We start from the raw sequence: 20888 nt of genomic DNA, 5'->3' as shown, positions 1-20888 counted from the left end.
GCCCTAATGTTAGAAAACAAATATCCCACTGGGGGAAAAACGGGTGGAATCAACGTTGTTCCACTAGGGATGGGCATGAGTACTCGAATGGACGTCAAAGCGCAATCTTGAACCAGAGATTATTTGGTTGAATGTGCTTTGTGGATGCCCAAAATGGCATGTGAAATTCTTGACAAAGTTCATGTGCATTGCGGGGCACAACAAAGAAGAAACGAAGCCAAGCATCACACAGTCCTTCTCCCTAAATTCCCTTTCCCCTCCCTGTCTCATTCGCTCAATTGTGTTCCGACTGCTCCCTAAACGCATGCATGCTGATTGCACACACAAGCTCCCGTTAGGACTACAAAAATAAATGCCTATAAAAATGGATCTAACTAATGGAATACACAAGCTACATTCCTTGCCAAATGACAAAAGTTTTATCACAAATTCAAAATGGACTGGTTGATTGAAGTAGGAAAATACACTGAGTGTACAAAACATTTCCATGACGTAGACTCACCAGGTGAAAGCCATGATCCATTTTAGAATTGGTTAGCCTAAACACTGAAAATACACAAACCTGCTCACCAAACAGATGTCATTGCCATATGTTATCACCATGCAGTTTTCAATGTGCTCATACCTTCTCTTAGCCTCTACTCTGAAAAGACACATTGTGTGCCAACGAATTCAGCGGACCTTAATTTGAGCTATCCTATGTGTCAGAGGCTGCTAATTAGCTATCTAGGATGCTTTTGTTTTTCCCGAGTCTTTCAACACATGTTGACAGGGCCTCTGCAACGGTTTAGTGTGACTCCAAAATGGCTGCTCTGTGCCAAATGTGACCACTGTGGTCTTCTGTATGTGAAAAGGGAAATCAGTGGTAGAGGGTATTTGTAGTTGAGCACTGACATCAATCCTGTACAGCAAACTTCTGTTTCCCATGATTGGGAACCTATGTCATTTGGCATGTAGACCAACACGCATCCTCTTACCGACCCACACCGTGTGAGCGAAGGTTCGCGTCCCCCTTTTCACCACATAGCTTTAGTCACTGTGGGTCGCTATGCCAAGGAACCCACGCTAGCCTAGTAAATGTGGAGAATGCTGGGGTGGTTCTGGGTTTATAGCCTTATTCATGGGTGCATTAGACCACTGTTGGTTAGGCTCCTGAGTCACTCTGCAGTCTATAGCAGCTGCAGTCAGCTGGGTTAATAGGAGACTGATGTCCTCCATCCGCTGGGCTGTGTGAGTCAGTGAGTCAGTTCAGTGAGTGGACATACTTTAATAATCACAGGATGTAAGGGAGAGCTCCAGGGTCACGACCTGCAATCCGCAGCCATTTGTGTGCGACCCTGTGCGCATGAATGGATGTGCGGCGGGGGCGTATTTGTGGGCGCAAGACGCATCGACCACATGACATTAGTCAGCGCTGGTTGTTAGCGATGGGCGCAAGACTCATCGACCACATGCCATTAGTCTGGAATGGATTGAAGGGAAATTCATCTGTCACGGGTTCCCATCACTGCAAGGGGGTTTCTTTAGGAGAGATGGTAAAACCATGATGATACAGTTAGCTGACAAGGCCGGTTATAATTCAAACCCCCAGATGGTTCCGAACCGATGAGGCTCTGAAGCTCATAAACAAGCTTCAGTGGAATAGCCATTTGTAACACAGAGTTGTTGGCAGCACCTTTATATGAAGTACCATTAGGTTGTTAGCGTTACTATGTAACAAACAACCTTAGATGATTGACAGCTCTTTTTTTCATTAGTGTCTATATTACACATCCATTGTAGGCTGTTTTGAATATTCTAAACAATTTGAGACTATGGGGAAATGGGCTATTTAAGAAAGGGATAAGTATAGAGATAAGTTCTCACACTATACTGTAGCTCCGCAGATTCTCTGTCGCCTCACCATCTCACCGCCTCAACCCCTGTGGAGCCCCACGCATCTGGTTCTATTTAGAGCTCATCTGCTTGTGTTGTGCTGCTATGTTATGACAGTAAAGAGCGACTGAGGAGATTATGCTAGTAGGATGTTTGCCCCCCCCCCCCGCACGTCTTCATCAGTCATGGGTCAGCGGCCCGTTGCAGTATCCTGCCCAGGCTGTGCGTTGAAAAGGCAGAGGTTATTAGCCTGTGTGTTTGCAGCTCAGCTGTGCTTTTGAGTATCTCCCTCCCGTTGTTTACGTACTGGGCCATCACTGCTGCAGCGCACCGCTCATGTTGTTCGTCTCTTGTTTTTTTTTCTCTCACAGGAAGTTTGCAGAGGATTGCAAAACTAATTGTGAAAAAATCTGAGGGGGGTTTCAACCCCCTGACCCTCCCCCAACTGCACAACCCCTCCGTACTTATCGGATCGGACCCTCTGAATTCTTCACCTCTGTTGGGAGGAACCAAAGATCGACTGGGCCATTTGACGGTGTAACCAATAACCATCCATCTGTACTGATACAGAAAGTGAGTACTGTCACCATTATTCTTCCCTCTTCATGTCTAAATTTCAGACATAGAAACTTGGCTTGAAAACAGGATCCAAGTAGTCTAACCCATGGGTTGAGATGGAGTATGACGTCAAACATGCTGGGTGTAATAAATGCTGACTCGTATCTAATGGGTGTTCTATAACTCAAGGGTCACAGAGTGGTGTGCTATGATGCCTATAGTAGATGTTTCAATGGCCTTCCGGATAACACCCGTATCTGATTACGTAAGCCCTCACATCATGAAGTGATTGTTGTCCGCCGTGGAAATGAGCCCTTGAGGACTTTCATTGAAGCCTTACCTGTACAGGCCCGGCTTTGATGGACAACCGCCCTCAATGCTTTATATAACAACAACACAGCTGCWATTCTGTCTCTGTCACCCTTTTCACTCCCTGGTGCCYGTATTTTCARCCTTTTGACGGGACGAGGGTTCACATTGGACACMYCTGCKTTCATACCCCTTKATGTGCATTGGCTTTGTACTGATAGCCCTCTTTTGGCCGGCTATGTATACAAACASCACGGGCCATTGTGTAGCGTTGTGCATCAATCAAAGTGAGTGCAAGCCAGCCACTTGCATTGTTGTCAAATATGTTAGCAGGCAAACAATGCATTAGGGTTTGGTGTGCAGGCCATGTAGAAAGAGGATATAGGTGTTGTGCTCAATTGGTCACTGGCAGAGTAGTTGGGTGTCTACAGCTGGCTCTGATATGGTTTGCCATTTTCTGCTTTTCATTAGGGCTGCCACAAACGGTAAAATGGGAAGGAACACCAGTCAGTGGGAGCATAGGCATGTAATGTGATCAGACGGAGCACTGAATGGCGAGAATTGTCACAGCAAACACTGTGTGTGTGTGTATATGAGAGGACTGTGTCTCACATTGCTTTCATACCTTGTCACCCACTCATTTCGCAATAAAGCACTGTCCCCGTCCCACTGGCCTCACACACTGGCACAAATGTGTGATATTCTATTCATATCTTCCATGCATCGCTGCAAAGGTTGTTTCACTGCTTTTTCTAGTGAAAGATGGTAAGAAATAAGCTCTGATTTGTAGTGTACACTCCTTTTTAATTCCTTGGTTGGCACCAGTTTATTGCCCTGTCCCAAACCTCACTACTCTAATTCAGCTCATATAAGACATTCATCCAACCGTTTCCATTGCCACTGGAGGGTCTTCACTGATCTGTCTGATAACTCGAAAACACTAATTCCATCCTCAAAACTGAACCCCCTTTCATCCTTAAGACTCAGTCAATCTTACCAAACACTATAAACCCGTAGCTGATATTGATGGTTCTTTCATGAGAAAGTCTTTACCTAATTCTACAAAAAGCTAAGGTGTTTTGTGGTCGTAGAATCAGTATGAAAATCGAAATGTGCACAAAGATTTGCTAGCTAACTAGCGACCTGCTTTCTGGCTCAAATCAAATGTTATTGGTCACATACACATTTAGCAGATGTTATTGCGGGTGTAAGGAAATGCTTGTGTTACTAGCTTCAACAGTGCAGAAATATTTGTAACAATTCACAACAACACACACAAATATAAAAGTAAAATAATGGAATTAAGAAATATATAAATATTAGGACGAGCAATGTCAGTGGCATTAAATAAAATACCTCTAATGATCCACCTCTACGCAGACGACATCATTCTGTATACCTTCTTTGGACACTGTGTTAACTAACCTCCAGACGAGCTTCAATGCCATACAACTCTCCTTCCGTGGCCTCCAATTGCTCTTAAATGCAAGTAAATCTAAATGCATGCTCTTCAACCAATTGCTGCCTGCACCTGCCCGCCCGCCTAGCATCACTACTCTGGACGGTTCTGATCTAGAATATGTGGACAACTACAAATACGCAACAAAGCATTCTTCACTCATGCTGCCAAACATACTCTTGTAAACTGATTATCCTACCGATCCTTGACTTCGGCGATATCATTTACAAAATAGCCTACTCAGCAAATTGGATGCAGTCTATCACAGTGCATCCGTTTTATCACCAAAGCCCCATATACTACCAACCACTGCGACCTGTATGCTCTCGTTGGCTGGCTCTAGCTTCATATTTGTCGCCAAACCCACTGGTTCCAGGTAATCTACAAGTCTCTGCTAGGTAAAGCCCCGCCTTATCTCAGCTCACTGGTCACCATAGCAGCACCCACCCGTAGCAAGCGCTCCAGCAGGTCACCCCCAAAGCCAATTCCTCCTTTGGCCGCCTTTCCTTCCAGTTCTCTGCTGCCAATGACTGGAACGAATTACAAAAATCACTGAAGCTGGAGACTCATATCTCCCTCACTAAATTTAAGCATCAGCTATCAGAGCAGCTTACAGATCATTGCACCTGTACATAGCCCATCTCTAAATAGTCCATCCAACTACCACATCCCCATATTGTTATTTATTTTATTTATATATTTTTTTACTCCTTTGCACCCCAATATCTCTACTTGCACATTCATCTTCTGCACATCTATCACTCCAGTGTTTATTTGCTAAATTGTTATTATTTCGCCATTACGGCCTATTTATTGCCTTACCTCCCTACTCATACGTCATTTGCACACACTATATAGACTTTTCTATTGTGTTATTGACTGTACGTTTGTTTATTCCATGCGTAACTCTGTGTTGGTTTTTGTCGCACTGCTTTGCTTTATCTTGGCCAGGTCGCAGTTGTAAATGAGAACTTGTTCTCAACTGGCTTACCCGGTTAAATAAAGGTGAAATAAAAATAAATGTATAAAAGCAGTATGTAAACATTATTAAAGTGACCAGTGATTCCATGTCTAGGGTTGAGTAACTGTGGGTAGCCGGCAATCTAACAGTCTGATGGCATTGAGATAGAAATTGTTTTTCAGTCTCTTGGTCCCAGCTTTGATGCGCCTGTACTGACCTTGCCTTCTGGATGATAGCGGGGTGAACAGGCCGTGGCTCGGGTGGTTGATCTTTTTGGCCTTCCTGTGACATCGCTGTAGGTGTCTTGGAGGGCAGGCAGTGTGCCCCTGGTGATGCGTTGGGCAGACCGCACCACCCTCTGGAGAGCTCTGTTGTTGCGGGCGGTGCAGTTGCCGTAACAGGCGGTGATACAGCCCGACAGAATGCTCTCAATTGCGCATCTGTAAAAGTTTGTGAGGTTCATAGGGGCCAAGCCAAATTCCTTCAGCCTCCTGAGGTTGAAGTGGTGCTGTTGCGCCTTCTTCACCACGCTGTCTGTGTGGGGGCACCATTTCAGATCGTCAGTGACGTGTACGACGAGGAACTTGAAGCTTTCCACCTTCCCCACTGCGGTCCCTTTGATGTGGATAGGGGCATGCTCCCTCTGCTTTTTCCTGAAGTCCACGATCAGCTCCTTCGTTTTGTTGACGTTGAGGGGGAGGTTATTTTCCTGGTACCACTCCGCCAGGGCCCTCATCTCCTCCCTGTAGGCTGTCTCGTCATTGTTGGTAATCAGGCCTACTATGGTTGTGTCGTCTGCAAACTTGATTGAGTTGGAGGAATGTGTGGCCACGCAGTCATGGGCGAACAGGGAGTACAGGAGGGGGCTGAGCATGCACCCTTGTGGGGCCCCAGTGTTGAGGATCAGCGAAGTGGAGATGTTATTTCCTACCTTCACCACCTGGGTGCCGGCCCGTCAGGAAGTCCAAGACCCAGTTGCACAGGGTGGGGTTCAGACCCAGGGCCCTGAGCTTGATGATGAGCTGGAGGGTACTATGGTGTTGAAGGCTGAGCTATAGTCAATGAACAGCATTCTTACATAGGTATTCCTCTTGTCCAGATGGGATAGGGCAGTGTGCAGTGCAATGGCGATTGCATCGTCTGTGGATCTATTGGGGCGGTAAGCAAATTGAAGTTGGTCTAGGGTGTCATATTATAATAATAATAATATAAGAAATAACACACACAAAAAATGAAATACTGCAAAGTTCCTTAGGAGCTAGAAGCGGAGCTGCCATGTCTGTCGGCGCCATCTTTCCAGTCTCAAATCAACCTATATGAAATTAAAGAGCTTCCAACAAGTTCACACACTCAGTGCTGAATACTCCCGTTAGCTAGTGTAGTGAAATTCTAGCTAATAGCACTAGTGAGTTTTCATGATAAGGCAGTTTCTGTTCTGCCGTGACTAGTGGGCTGAGTTCTGCAGCACAGATGACTGCTCTTTCGCGGCGTTATGGCATTGGCCAAATGTTACAAAGTAGCAAGGCACAGTGCCAGCTGTCAGTCAGACACATGCTGATTTCTTAAAACAGTCCCATAACTTCTTCATCAGCAAGCTGGCAAACTACCTACTCTAATGGCCATTCAAACAGGGTAGCACTGGTTGGCTCAGCTGATCGAGCATTGTTTGCCGTAGTAGCCAGTGCATCATAGCTACGGAGAGTGGAGAATTAGCAACTAGTGTTAGGTGGTTGAACAGAATCATGATTCTTAGAGAGGAGTTCCACGTTTGTTTAGACAGATGGCTCCTGGCAACTGTATGTCACGTTAGAATGACGCCATCTTACGTGAGAAAATGCTGGAGAGTGTTCACCTCAATTAGGTCATTCTAATTCAGTTGGGTGAGAACTAAGTTCTGACACCAGTCCAAACCAGTAGTACCTCAAGAAGTGTGCTGCCAGTGCTATTTCCCCCTTCCTCCTTTCTTTACTTCCTTCCTTCTTTGTTTCCTTTTCCCCACAGCCATCTTCCTCAATGTTRAAGGAGGGCATCGCCACACATGACTGTGCTGTGACAAATTGGCTTGGGGACAAGGCAGATGGTGACTGGGAGGGGACTGGTTGTCACCCCATTTGCCATGGTGACATGAATTGATCTCGTGGAGCGGCACACATGCTCCGCTTGTGTAATCCTGACTTGCTAACCCCCCTGCATACACACTTTCTCACACACACCCCTCCCTGCCTACTTTACCTCCCCATTACTATCAATGATGTGTGCAGTGGATGCACGCGTAACATGTCACAGGCTTTCCACTCCGCTCCCCTTGAAAAGAAGCGAGGGACAAGGAGGGATTTGACAGAGACAAGAGTCAGACTAATGCCAGGCCTAGGAGACTCTGGGGTTTACAGCAATATAGGAATATAGGCACTGTACATGTCAGGATGTCAACAACGAAATGTTCTGTTTACACAGTTGCCGTTGTTGACGTTTGAGCAATGACTTTGTGTCTGAATGCCCGACGTCCCTGTGGACACTATTCAAATAAATCCAGTTCCTGCGTTTCAACGCAGGTTGATGCATGTTGCTTACTTTTGATTTATGCAGCAATGTTTTGCTTACAGATGTAGCTCTCGCATTTTGTAAATCGACAGACTCCTACCTGAAAGTAGTTTTTCCTCTGTTCATTGATACGATTTGCATTTGATCATCTCAAACCGCAGCGTGGTGGGTGGGTGGCTGGCTTAGGATAATTGTGGGCTTTGGCTCTTTTCACCTGGAGCGTGATGGGATAACTTTCCCACGATGACTTAATATTCTGTGAACACACTGCGTTAAGCTCCGGATATTGATCCACAGATCMTTGCATCCTGTGGGACTTTCCCCTGAGCATCTGTGGGATCTTCTGTGTGGGAATGCTAATGCACCCCAACCTCGRCTGGTCCTTAGAGACCATGGGAGGCAACACAGTGGAGATGAGTGAGAAAGAAACGAGCTAGGCTGGAGAAGCGTTCACAATATCTCCTCTGTGTGTTCTTCCTCTCAAGGAATTAAATAGCGACGAAGCGAAAACTTTCAACTGTGTTGTTTTCATTTTGATTGCATTTTAATGTCGGCCTATAGGGAAGATAGGCCATGTGGAGATGTTCATATTGAAACATATCCTCTTGTTTTATGTTCCTAACTTGTTTGATAAGATTAGTACAGATTTTCTCATGGGACACCACATGGGACCCTGACCCCAAGTTTGGGAACAAATCCAATACAACTTATTACTGAGTACCACTCTCCATATTTTCAAACATAGTGGTGGCTGCATCATGTTATTGGTATGCTTGTAATCGTTAAGGACTGGGGAGTTTTTCATGATAAAATAGAAATGGAATGCAGCCAAGCACAGGAAAAATCCTAGAGGAAAACCTGGTTCAGTCTGCTTTCCACCAGACAGGTGAAGATGAATTCACCTTTCAGGAGGACAATAAACTAAAAGGACATATTTTCACTGGAGTTGCTTACCAAAAAGACAATGAGTGTTCCTGAATGGCCGAGTTACAGTTTTGACTTAAATCTGCTTGAAAATCTATGGCAAGAACTTAGTGGTTGTCTAGCTCTTAGAGACCTACCCAGAAAGACTTACAGCCGTAATCGCTGCCAACGGTGCTTCTACAAAGTATTTATTCAGGGGTGTGAATACTTATGTAAATTAGGTAATTCTCTATTTCATTTTCAATAAATGTGTTAAAATTAGAAAAAAATTTACTTTTTCATAATGGGTTATTGTGTGTAATTTTTTAATTCGGGCTGTAACACAACAAAATGTGGAATAAGTAAAATAACTCAGGCCCTCGGCCTGTGCCGCAAGAGGGCCGAGTTAGCCGTTTGTGAGAGTGGTGAATGTGCTGTTAAAAAGGAAGATCTGGGAGGAAAATCAGAGGGATGCAGGTGATCATAACGAACAAACCACTGTTCATAATTCCACTTGTTCGCGAAGGCAGGCGTGATTAGAATGTTCAAATAAATTATTTTAGCGTTCTGAGCTTTGATGAATGCCAGGAACAATATTTAGATGTTGACCCGTAATTTGTTTTCTTTATTGTGTACAAAATATTTTTTTTTATTTTATTACAAAAAATTGAGGTCCAACCCTCGGTGTCCTCCATATGTAGTTACGGACATGCTCTGCTTTTGTACTTTGCTGAGTTCGAAGTAGCATGGAATGTTAAAGGGGACAAATTAATGATGCAACTTCTTCATCCGGTTAACGTTCCTCTGAAAAAATATGAACTTCACACAGCATGGAATTTTTTATGAGGTGTGCTCTCAGACACTCCAGGCTGTAGGGTTCGATCCAAACCTCTCTCTCTCTCTCACACACACACACACACACACACACACACACACACACACACACACACACACACATACCCTTAAGTACTTAAGCTGTAAGGAGACAAGCAGCACTCCCTCTGTGATAACAGCTCTACTGTCAACAAGACTATCTGCAGACCTTACTCCCCCAAACCCTAGGACTCTCTCACTCCGTAAAATCTAGCCAAATGAAAGCTGCAGGCAAAGACATGTAAATAAATCCTCTCACCAAAGTGGAAGAGAAATGCCTCTACAACCACAGAATGAGTTCTACAATGTCAACAGCAAGGTTGGTTATGTATGGCCTATCTGACCTCCACTACCCTCTGCCCTACTCTCTCTCCTCTTCTCCTTTCCTCCTCTCCTCTCCCCACCGTCAGTTCTGGATGAGGACATCAGTCAGGTAGGAGATGCAGGTTTCCTGATTTGTGTTTTGCTATACCCCACTAAACCACCTCCCAGGGTGATTCTTTGCCAGACTCTTGGTTTGAGGTCTAAATAAATACTGAAAGTGCTCTCATTTCAGAAGGTGGCTATATGATGCTTGTTGGCTCTAAAAGTAGGAGTCCTGGTTTTGTTGCAGATTTAGAAAGTCCTAAAGCCTTTGCGATGTTTTACGTGAAACTAATGAAAGAAAATTCAGTACATTAATGAATGCAGGTTTGCCTTTAACTATGTACTGTAAGGTAATGGGACTTGCTTGTTTTTGCCATTTGACTTAAGACATGTACTGAGCTTTCTTGGAATGTAACTTCATGTATGCAAATGTGTTCAGCTATTGAATAATGTTCACTTTGAGGGGGAAAATCAAAATTAATTTAATCATCTTAAAGTTCATATTTGCTTATTAAAATTACATCACTTTCACCCTTCAGATAACTCCTGAACAAATTCAAATTGATTTACTTGGACAGTTGGCTGTCATCCAAAATAGCTACTTTAGTTTTAATAGGAAGTCCTTTTTTAGCTTTTGGCTGTTTGCACTTGTCATCTTGACATTGCCCCATGTCTGTGCTTTTTCAGTGCAGGGCATCGAGGTGAACCTAGAATGCTTTTAAAATCTACATAATTGGTGGGCGCACATGCATGCACACACGCACACGTGCGCGCTCTGTCCTTAAAGTACAGTACATTCTGAGAGAGTAGGAATTCTGATTTGATGTTGAACAGTAGAACATGAGTGTGGGTGAAGTCTTTCATCTGCCATCTGCATTATCATGTCAATATTGTCAACATTAATCCGCATCAGCCTGTTTCACACTTGACCTTTCTTGATTGACTTGACTACTTACTCCCTTGGCTTGGCTGCCTAAGAGGCTTTTTTTTTTTTTTTTTTAGCAAAAAAAAAAATATATATTTTTTGTTGGACATAAGACTAACAACACCAGGAAATCAGCTACAAATGACTTTAATCTAAGAAATCTGTTCCCAAGTATTCCTACGCATAATAGAGAAACACGTGATCATATACAAATGTACGCAAGGTTTGAAATTATTGTTTTCGTCAAAAATGATGCATTATATATCCACAAATGTATGTGGACACCCCTTCAAATTAGTGGATTCGGCTATTTCAGCCACACCCGTTGCTGACAGGTGTATAAAATTGAGCAAACAGCCATCTCCATAGACCAACATTGGCAGTAGAATGGCCTCACTAAAGAGACTTACAACGTGGCACCGTCATAGGATGCCAACTTTCCAACAAGTCAGTTCGTCAAATGTCTGCCCTGCTAGAGTTGCCCCGGTCAACTAAGTGCTGTTATTCTGAAGTGGAAACATCTAGGAGCAACAACGGCTCAGCCGCAAACTGGTAGGCCACACAAACTCACAGAATGGGACCGCTGAATGCTGAAGCGCGTAGCCTGTAAAAATCGTCTGTCCTTAGTTGCAACACTCACTACCGAGTTCCAAACTGCCTCTGGAAGCAACGTCAGCACAATAACTGTTTGTCAGGAGCTTCATTACATGGGTTTCCATGGCCGAGCAGCCGCACACAAGTCTAAGATCACCATGCACAATGCCAAGCGTCAGCTGGAGTGGTGTAAAATTGGATTCTGGAGCAGTGGAAACGCGTTCTCCGGAGTGATGATTCACGCTTCACCATCTGGCAGTCCGATGGAAGAATCTGGGTTTGGCAGATGCCAAGAGAACGCTACCTGCCCGAATGTATAGTGCCAACTGTAAAGTTTGGTGAAGGAGGAATAATGGTCTGGGGCTGTTTTTCATGTTTTGGGCTAGGTCCCTTAGCTCCACTGAAGGGAAATCTTAATGCTACAGCATTCAATGACATTCTAGATGATTCTGTGCTTCCAACTTTGTGGCAATAGTTTGGGGAAGGCCCTCCTGTTTCAGCATGACAATTAGCCCGTGCGCAAAGCGAGGTCCATAGAGAAATGGTTTGACGAGAGCGTTGTGGAAGAACTTGACTGGCCTGCACAGAGCCCTGACCTCAACCCCATCGAACACCTTTGGGATGAATTGGAACTTCGACTGCGAGCCAGGCTTAATTGCCCAACATCCGTGCCCAACATCCGTGCCTGACCTCACAAATGCTCTTGTGGCTGAATGGAAGCAAGTCTCCACAGCAATGTTCCAACATCTAGTAGAATGCCTTCCCAGAAGAGTGGAGGCTGTTATGGCAGCAAAGAGGAGACCAACTCCATATTAATGCACCTCATTTTGGAATGAGATGTTCGACGAGCAGGTGTCCACATACTTTTGGTCATGTAGTGTATCTGTTTGGGCTTCTTGCGGTCAATTTGCTGTCTACAAATTATTTGTATTTATGTTCCGGCCCCCCGACCATCCACTAGTTGATGTTCCCTGGGCTATAGGGATAGAGGACTTTCCCTCTATCGTCTGTAGATTTTCTGTTTGTTAAATGCCAGCCACTAAAAGATGTAAATATAATGAGACTCCTATGGGTCACAGTAACTCAGTTATTAACTTTTTGCTACCCAGGAATGTGTGTGATGAAGCTCAGCACTGGATGCAGGCAGCCAACCGGCTTAGAGCACGGCTGTATCAGTCCAGGACTCAAAGCTTCAGGCCTAAAGGACACAATGTGGTCCATCACTGAGCTCTGATTAAAAGTGTGCGTGTCATGGACAGGGCAGTGGTGACATATGGCTGTGGAGCTTTAGCACACAGAAAAGACATCTGCACGGCCAATCCCAGGAATGAAGAAAAAATAACAGAGATTAAAGTGTATCTCTACCCGGGAGAGAGACTAAATCCATGAGCATGGCTAATTTTAGATGGCACAGGGATGTAACGTAATGGAAGGTAGTCGTCACTATTGCTACTTCCAGACTTTAATTGACATGGAATTTCAACACAAAGGAAGCTACTTTTGTCTTTTTACTGTATGATTAGTCATTTAATAGGATAGACTCAAATGTAATTGTACCCTCTCCCAAAATAAATAATATTGCTAGTTTCTACTCTGGAAGACAATTTGAACATTAGATCATTTTTATTTGGGTTGTAACTATACCTGGGCCTCGTTAGAGATGTCAGTCTATTTCGATTGAAACTTAACTATCGTAGGGTTATGGTGTAAGAGACCTGACTTGCAAAGTCGACCTTCGCTTTACAAGGCATCACTTGCTATTTGGGGATTTTATGAACCCTAATGCCCAGGCGTAGCACTGTATGGAATGTTTTGACGAGTCCATTTAAAAGTGTGTGTGTGTATATGCACAGTTTCAAATGGATTTGATTTGGATGAATGCCAGACCACAAATTTGAAAGATTTAAGAGGGGAAAAAATGGGTGCAGTCATGAAATGAACATTTTCATGTTGCATGTTTACACATTTTGACTTTGCGCTAATGTAGTCTGTTGGGCAGATGTAAACATTGCATGTTTACACATTTTGACTTTGCGCTAATGTAGTCTGTTGGGCAGATTTGTGTAAATAAACAATACAACTATCAGAAGGAGCTGTTTTATAGCACGTAGAGTTGAGTTCGCCTCAGCTTTTCATGCTTCAGTTTTCTTCAAATCATATTTCCCTTATTTTCAAAGTAATATTGACCATCCAAATAATTAGTAGCATGTTATCTTGGTCATCCAATGTAAGACCAAGGTCAGATTGAGAAGTGAACCATGAAAATTATATTTAGAAATCCATTAAAAGCTATTTTGATGCCGCCTTAATGACAACTTGAAAATCGAATATCCTGGCACACTTTATTTGGGACACCTATTTAGGAAAAGTTAATTTGTACCCCAGTACCATATTGGTTAATTTGACTCCTTAGACATCCGCAATCACCAAGCAGGGACCTGTTTATAGAGTGTCGTCTTATAGCTTTAAAAATATGTCACTCCATTTAGATTTAGCTAGTTATTTTTCTAACGTGATGATTTGTAGAGCAGATACTGCAAAGGGCATCTATATTAAAAACTCTTCTCATATCCTTCTTAGTTGTTGTGCGGAATGCGTCGCACCACTTTCTATTGGAGTACAATGCAGTCTCCATTCTAGAGGACTTTTCCTATTCGAAAATACATTCAATTCAAAACATGATGCAATTTAACATCAAGGTCAAGATAGCGGTACAGCGTCGCCACATTTCACATGAGGGGGGAAAGTCAACCTCTAAGTGAGCAAATGCGGTCGGTGATGATGAGGCTGCCCAGGAATAGTTTGACCAACCCTATCACCCGAGACAAATTAAAAGTGTCACCGACCTGTACGTGGCTGTTCTCACATTTCCTGTGATGTTCTATGATAAGCCAGCGCTGATATGAACAACTGCCAACAAAGGGCTGCCTGCCTGCCTGCCCGTTGAGCAGGGGGGAGAGGAGGCTTAGGGACGACAGGGTAATAGGACACCTCCAAGTATTGATTGGAGCAGAGCAGACGTCCAGACGACCCACAGGTCGTTCTGCGGCTGGCTGCTGCTATAGCTGTGGCTGTTTGTACCTTGAAGGGAGCATTTGAGAAACCTGACACAACACACAAAGCAAAAACACACGTTCACTTCCTATATACACTGAGTATACCAAACATTGAGAACACCTTCCTAATATTGAGTTGCACCCCGCCCCCGCTTTTGCCCTTAGAACAGCCTCAACTCGTTGAGCATGGACTCTACATGATGTCGAAAGTGTTCCACGGGGATGCTGGCCTATGTTGACTCCAATACTTTCCATAGTTGTCAAGTTGGCTGGATGTCCTTTGGGTGGTGGACCATTCTTGATACAGACGGGAAACTTCTGAGCGTGAAAAACCCAGCAGCGTTGCAGTTCTTGACACAAACCGGTGCGTCTGGCACCTACTACCATACCCCATTCAAAGGCACTTACATTTTTTGAATTGTCCATTCGCCCCCTGAATGGGACGTGTACACAATCCATGTCTCAAGGCTTAAAAATCCTTCTTTAACCTGTCTTCTCCCCTTCATCTACACTGATTTGAATTTGATTTAACAAGTGGCATCTATAAGGGATCATAGCAGTCAGTCTGTCATGGAAAGAGCAGGTGTTCTTGTATACTCAGTGTATGTAGACACCTACAGAGCATTTCACCATGACACAGAAGGAGATTATTATCAAACTCTTTTACACACCCCCACAGTTGTACATTTGCCACACACAAAACACACGTTCCCTTCGTACACACGTCCAGTACACAACAAAACACAGACAATAGATACAGACACACACTCGGCGCGGTGTCACCACAGCCACAAGAGTAATAGCCTCCGGTTCCCTCCTGCACACAGACTAATGAGAATCTCAAATACGACAAGCAGAGTGCATTTATCACGCACTCACACTTAATGACACCATCGCCCAGGCTTAACGGCACCCATACACCACTATCTAGCCTGTTATAGATGGGCCTGTTGGTCTCCTCTCTTTTCCATTACGGCTGCCTCCTCATACCTTCCCACCAGTGGAGGCTGCTGAGGGGAGGACGGCTCATAATAATGACTTGAAAGGAGCAAATGGATTGGCATGTATTTGATACCATTCCAGTAATTCCGCTCCAGCCATTACCACGAGCGTGTCCTCCCCAATTTAAGTGCCACCAACCTCCTGTGCTTCCCAGGGCTGCTGAGGGAGAGATGAAGTGGGTGGTGGTAAGTCGGGGGGATGCTGGAAGCAACAGACAGCTTTTGTTTTTCTCCAAATCTGTTTCTGTCCATCTTTCATTCTCACCCTCACCCTGTGGATTTGTCTAGTCTCTCTTTGTGCCTGCCGCATTTCGCTTTTTGACTTCAGGACAACAAATGCAGATGAGTGTTTGTGCATGGACGGAGGAGCAGCGGGAGGCTCGACAGAAAAATACTACATACAGCGCTTTGATCCACACTGTGACTGTTGTTTTGTTTGAGAGTGGGCAGCGTTCTATACAACGGCTCTCACCTCATCTCGACCCTAACGGAATGTCTGTCAAGAATGACCAGTCTGGTTTATTGTTTTCTATACATTTGAAAGAAAGGGTTGCTGCATTGTACAGTATTTAGCTAGCTTGATAACTCATTGATCGTGCTTTGTGAACTGTAGTCAGTGTCTCAACTGAATGGTAGAATGGCTGGATAACAGGCTGTTTTATACTGTATGTCCATCATAAAGATCTATCTAGAAGGAGAAAATGTGTGAACACTTGACACCAGCGTCATAACATGTTATGGTATGGTCATAACTATATCATAATATGTCATAACAGCTGACATAACTTGTCATAACACTGTCATGACCCATATATTTACACCTGTTGTGACATATTGAGTTATTTTATGGCTGGTTGTGACATCTCCATAAGTGTCAAAACCCACATTTATTCAATATTTCTTTCCCTGCCAAGAAGTTGTTTTTTTTAAGTCCGTTGTTGTTGTTGTAATGAATTATTTTGTCAATTTTTTCCCCATCATATTTTAGATAACTTGTAGAAAATACACTTTATGACACTGTCAAGAAGCATTATGACCATCATAGTCATATGAGCCAGATAGACCTATCACGTACATGCCCTTATGTCAGTCATCAGTCAAAAAGAGGGTGTCTTGTCCTGCTCCTGAAATCTGTTTATGCATTCATCCCAGTCATCAGCAACAGAGCATTGGGCTAGGTGCATGTCTGATTTGTGCGCAATTACAATGAAAATGTTATATGGTCAATTTCTGTAAATGTTATATAACATAAACATACTGTTTTAAAGTAGGCTATGGTGTAATGGAATGTTTTGCCTTATGTAGGTGTCATAGCCAGCCATAAAATAATGCTATATATGTCACAACCGGTCTAAATATGTGTAATGACAGTGCTATGTCCATATTATGACAAGTTATGTCTGCTGTTATGACATGGTTATGGCCGTGTCATTACGTGTTATGACGCTAGGTGTCAGGTAAAGTGTTACCGAAAATGATTTGAACTCTAATTAGTTGGACTTCTAAGCAACTCCGGAGCCCCTTTAACGACTTCTGGGATTTAGAGGAAAGATAAGAGCTTATCCTCCCTAAGGGCTGCAGGATCTACAGTATCTGCACTGTGATCAGAGACTCACTTTAACAGCTCAGAGACACATTTACACACACACACACACTCCAACCCTCAGTCTCCATGCCCATACTTAACCTTAGTCAACAATCTGTAGACTAGAGAAAGCGTTGGTGGCACCAACTAGTAGGGCCGGGACGATACCAGCATGGTAATATTTTTTCCGTGGCAAAAATGAAAACACCAAGCAGACAAAACACTTTGATCCTTTAAAATCCTGCTGTATGTAAAATATTGTGTGCTGTAGCTTGGGAAATGAATAAATGTGACTCTGGATGACAACATAATGTTCGTTTCCAACATTAGGACTGTTTTCCTGAAGAAGTTACATCCTCTTCATGTCTTGTTTCCTTGCCACGATAATAACGAGTATCGCGATACTGGTATGCCGGTCCTGCTCCTCAATGACTCCTTTCTCTTCCCGTGCACCTCTAGCTCTGGTCTGGGCTAGAGTCATGAGATCCATTGTTTACTGTAATACACTATCCAGAAATAAAATATGTCCTAAAATAAAAATCATGAATAGTGTTATTCTAGTGTGCCTGTTTTGTTAGCTGTTGTTGTTTTGGCACCTTAACCTCTCAATGTTGTGTGGAGCTGTCAGTACATCTGCTGAACTGAGATTGAGTGGGATTGATTGCCTGGCTGATTCCAGATCAGTGCACTGAGAGGTCACAGACATCATCCTCATTTACAGCGACTGGTTCTTTCTCAGCACAACAGGGCTAGACTACATGTCCCCAGGACATAGTCTTGTCAGACAGGCCTGCGCTACCAACCCAAGCATTTTGATTGTACTTCAGACTGACACAATGTAGCCTTCAGCACACCGAGAAGAGCCCACTTCACATTCTGTGTATGAGCAGCCAATGTTCATGGACTTTCTTGAGCTGAGAAAGAAGTGCCACAGCAATAACATGAGATATATGGAGTAAAAAGCCCCCGGGGTCTCGGGGATGCCTCTCGATGATGTCATCAGTTGTGAGAAGGCGTTAATGATGTCCGGTTCATCCACTGAGGCCATTACCCCGAATGTAGGGATGCCCTGATAACCCTATGCTCGCTCGCTCGCTCTCGCTCTCTCCTGACTCTCCCTCAGGCAGTGTGTGATGGTGGTGTTAAGAGTGGCAGCCTGGTGGGTCTGAATGGGAAGGTGTTAGATTATGGGATGCATGTTGGGAATGGGGACTGTTTGTAGCCAAGACAATGATAAAGCGTTTAATCTCCACAGGAACAGTGAAGCACGCAGGCATGATAATACCATTACAGCGAGGAGCATTCTCCAGAACCCCTCCGCCGCTCCTCACCTGATTTATATGTCCCTTCATCAGCATCGACTTCTCAGATTGGAAAATCATTCATTTATTAAAGAGGTCGGCCATTTTGTGCGCCAGCTGCTAAAGAACGTACTGTTGTCACCAACCCGTCTTGCGTGCCCACTTCCTTTTCTAGAAATTATATTTCCTTGTGACAAGGATGGATCTGGTGGGTGACAGCAGCGTGATTGCGGACGCTATTTATCTTCCTTTCACAACTACTCTGTCTCTAATGTTACGCCTGAGTCCTTGACTAGGTGCTTTCTACATGTTTTCACACGTATCAGTGTGTGCTTGTCCTGCATCATAAGGGCTCTATCTATGGCTCTGACAAACATGGTACAGGTCCTTCAAACAGAATGAAAGAAATATATTGAATTGGCACAATGCACCTGAGATGAGTAAATTGAGGGGTTTGATTCATCTTCCTTCACTACCTCTAAAGTTCACTCGCAAATGAAACCAAACTCCGGAACACCGTGACACTCCAAATTCACTTCGATAATTTATGTGTCTTCCAACTTTCAGAATTGGAATGCAGAGATTGAAGTGCAAACAGTGCACCCATCTAATTGGTGCCTGGGGAGGTTCCATTTGCTAGAGAGCATAGAGAAAGATGGAGATCAAAGAGCTTTCTGTTAATAGAGATGTCGCACTCTCTCATTGTTCCCCACCTTAAATACGGAGACGGATACAAAGGCATCATGAGAGCATCATCACAGCAGTCCTCAGCTCAAGCACCATTCAGTGCCTTAAAGAAAGGTTGCTCTCCACATGTTTTAAAACATATTATTTACTTAATTGACCCCGTTTCTAAGGGGCTCAGTCTCAATACCTCTCCTTGTAATGCCATGGTATTGAAGGGTAGAAAGAAAATACCAAAGAACACTCCGTCTCCTTCATGAATTGTTCCTTTCGTTATGTTAGAACATTAGTTATTAAACCTAGTGTACAGTTCAAGGTTGGCCATAACCGTAAATGTTGTTTTTTCAATTTTTTTCATCGCTCTGCAGTGAGCATAATTATTGTTGTCCTTCAGAATCAGCCTGGCACCGATACGCTGATAGACAGGCTTTATTTCTGCACTGGCAGCAGAACGAGGGCTCGCCAAGCCAGAGAACCACCGCAGTGCCTAATCAGAGCCGTGTGATGAGGGGGATCAGCACCACACACACACACACACACACCCTCTCTCACTCTCACTCTCAACGAGACCAAATCTAATCACAGGGAGGCAGACCAGCCGCTTAGCTCGGTCACCCCGCCCATTAGCTTGCACCGCCACCCAAGGGGCCCTGGCACCAGCAGGAAGACACATCTCCACCCCGCTGCTGCTCTGTACTGTACCACCAAGGCTGAACTCAGGGGTCCTAAGTGATAGGAGGGTCCAGGGCTAGCCCCCCCCCCCCGGTGGTAATAAAGAGCCACTGGAGAACGCTGAGCGATCAGCAACCTGATGAGCACTTACAGTGCTGCTTATTCACCTCATCCTCTCCTCCCTTTCTACTCTCCCTCGCTTATATCGGTGTGGCGCGTTTCATCTTTCCCAGCAGGAGTGTGGAAAATAGCATCTTCATCTGGCTGCTCTCTCTCCTCTACCCTCCTCTCCTCTCCCCTCCGGGTGGTCGGCAGTTCTGGTGAAATAATGATAGGCTCCGCTGGTACTTTAGTCTACAAAGCGTAGTGGGAGGGAGCACTATCTCTGTTCCTATTGTTGAGCTGTCAGAGGAGAGGACACTGCACGACAGCAGCGCTGAGTTTGCCATATTTGTATATTGTGCATAAAAGCGAGGCTTTGAATACCGCTGACTTTGATGTTGAAGATACGTTTAGTGTGAATACTGACAGTTTTGCTATTGTTTAAACTTTAATTTAGCTCTATGACTGATGTATCTTTTTTTTGTTCTACCACCCGCATCAACACTGAAATATTAAAGCTGTTGACATACTGCATGTTATGATACAATTGTATGTCATACTGGTGAGCCTGTTATTTTTAAGCATGTACTGTGGGAGTTAAACTGTTGCTTTGTGAAATCAAACTCTCCAAATGTTAACCTTCTCAGAAGCTGTTACTCCTGCTTGCAATGCAACTCTCTTCACCTTTTGACTTGTGCCAAACAACTGCCCTCTCCAGGTTTGAGAAAGTGCACTACTGCAATTGATAAAGAGCTTCACTGCCCTTCCCAATATGACTCATCCGCAATCCCTCCACAATCCTTTCTCCACGGTGCTAGATAACCAAACACTTTCCCGCCCACCTTTAAAACACCCCTGAGGGGAATGTTTCTGAAGACTGGCCGAGTCACTCTATGCACGGGATGGCTCCTGCTGTGTGCTGTTGGTTCTGGAGGCAGCCGGTTTGGAGTACTGAAATAAATATGTAAAAATAGAAACAAACACACCACACACACACACACACACACACACACAATGACACCTCAACAAAAAAACATAAACACAGACTCCTGTTCCCCCGCCTGGGTCTGCTGCAGCAGACTTTGAGGATCCAATTATGATGCCCTTGAGGGAATGACAGTGC

The 20888-nt window shown here is 44.2% G+C and overlaps 1 protein-coding gene across 3 annotated transcripts in view; it reads left to right on the top strand.

Annotated features, from left to right (window-relative positions):
- The window catches only part of sema6cb (semaphorin 6Cb), a 122415-nt gene that overhangs the window by 58276 nt on the left and 43251 nt on the right, over nt 1-20888 (top strand). For all 3 annotated transcript variants that reach the window (XM_023989093.2, XM_023989094.2, XM_023989092.2), the window contains one exon: nt 2247-2448. The gene's annotated coding sequence lies outside the window, so the exon portion shown is untranslated. The remainder of the gene's footprint in view (nt 1-2246; nt 2449-20888) is intronic.

This window comes from Salvelinus sp. IW2-2015, linkage group LG6.1 (assembly GCF_002910315.2).
Source record: "Salvelinus sp. IW2-2015 linkage group LG6.1, ASM291031v2, whole genome shotgun sequence".
Classification (NCBI taxonomy): Eukaryota; Metazoa; Chordata; class Actinopteri; order Salmoniformes; family Salmonidae; genus Salvelinus; species Salvelinus sp. IW2-2015.
The sequence above is the reverse complement of the archived record's forward strand: the minus strand, read 5'-3'. Positions and strand labels throughout refer to the sequence as shown.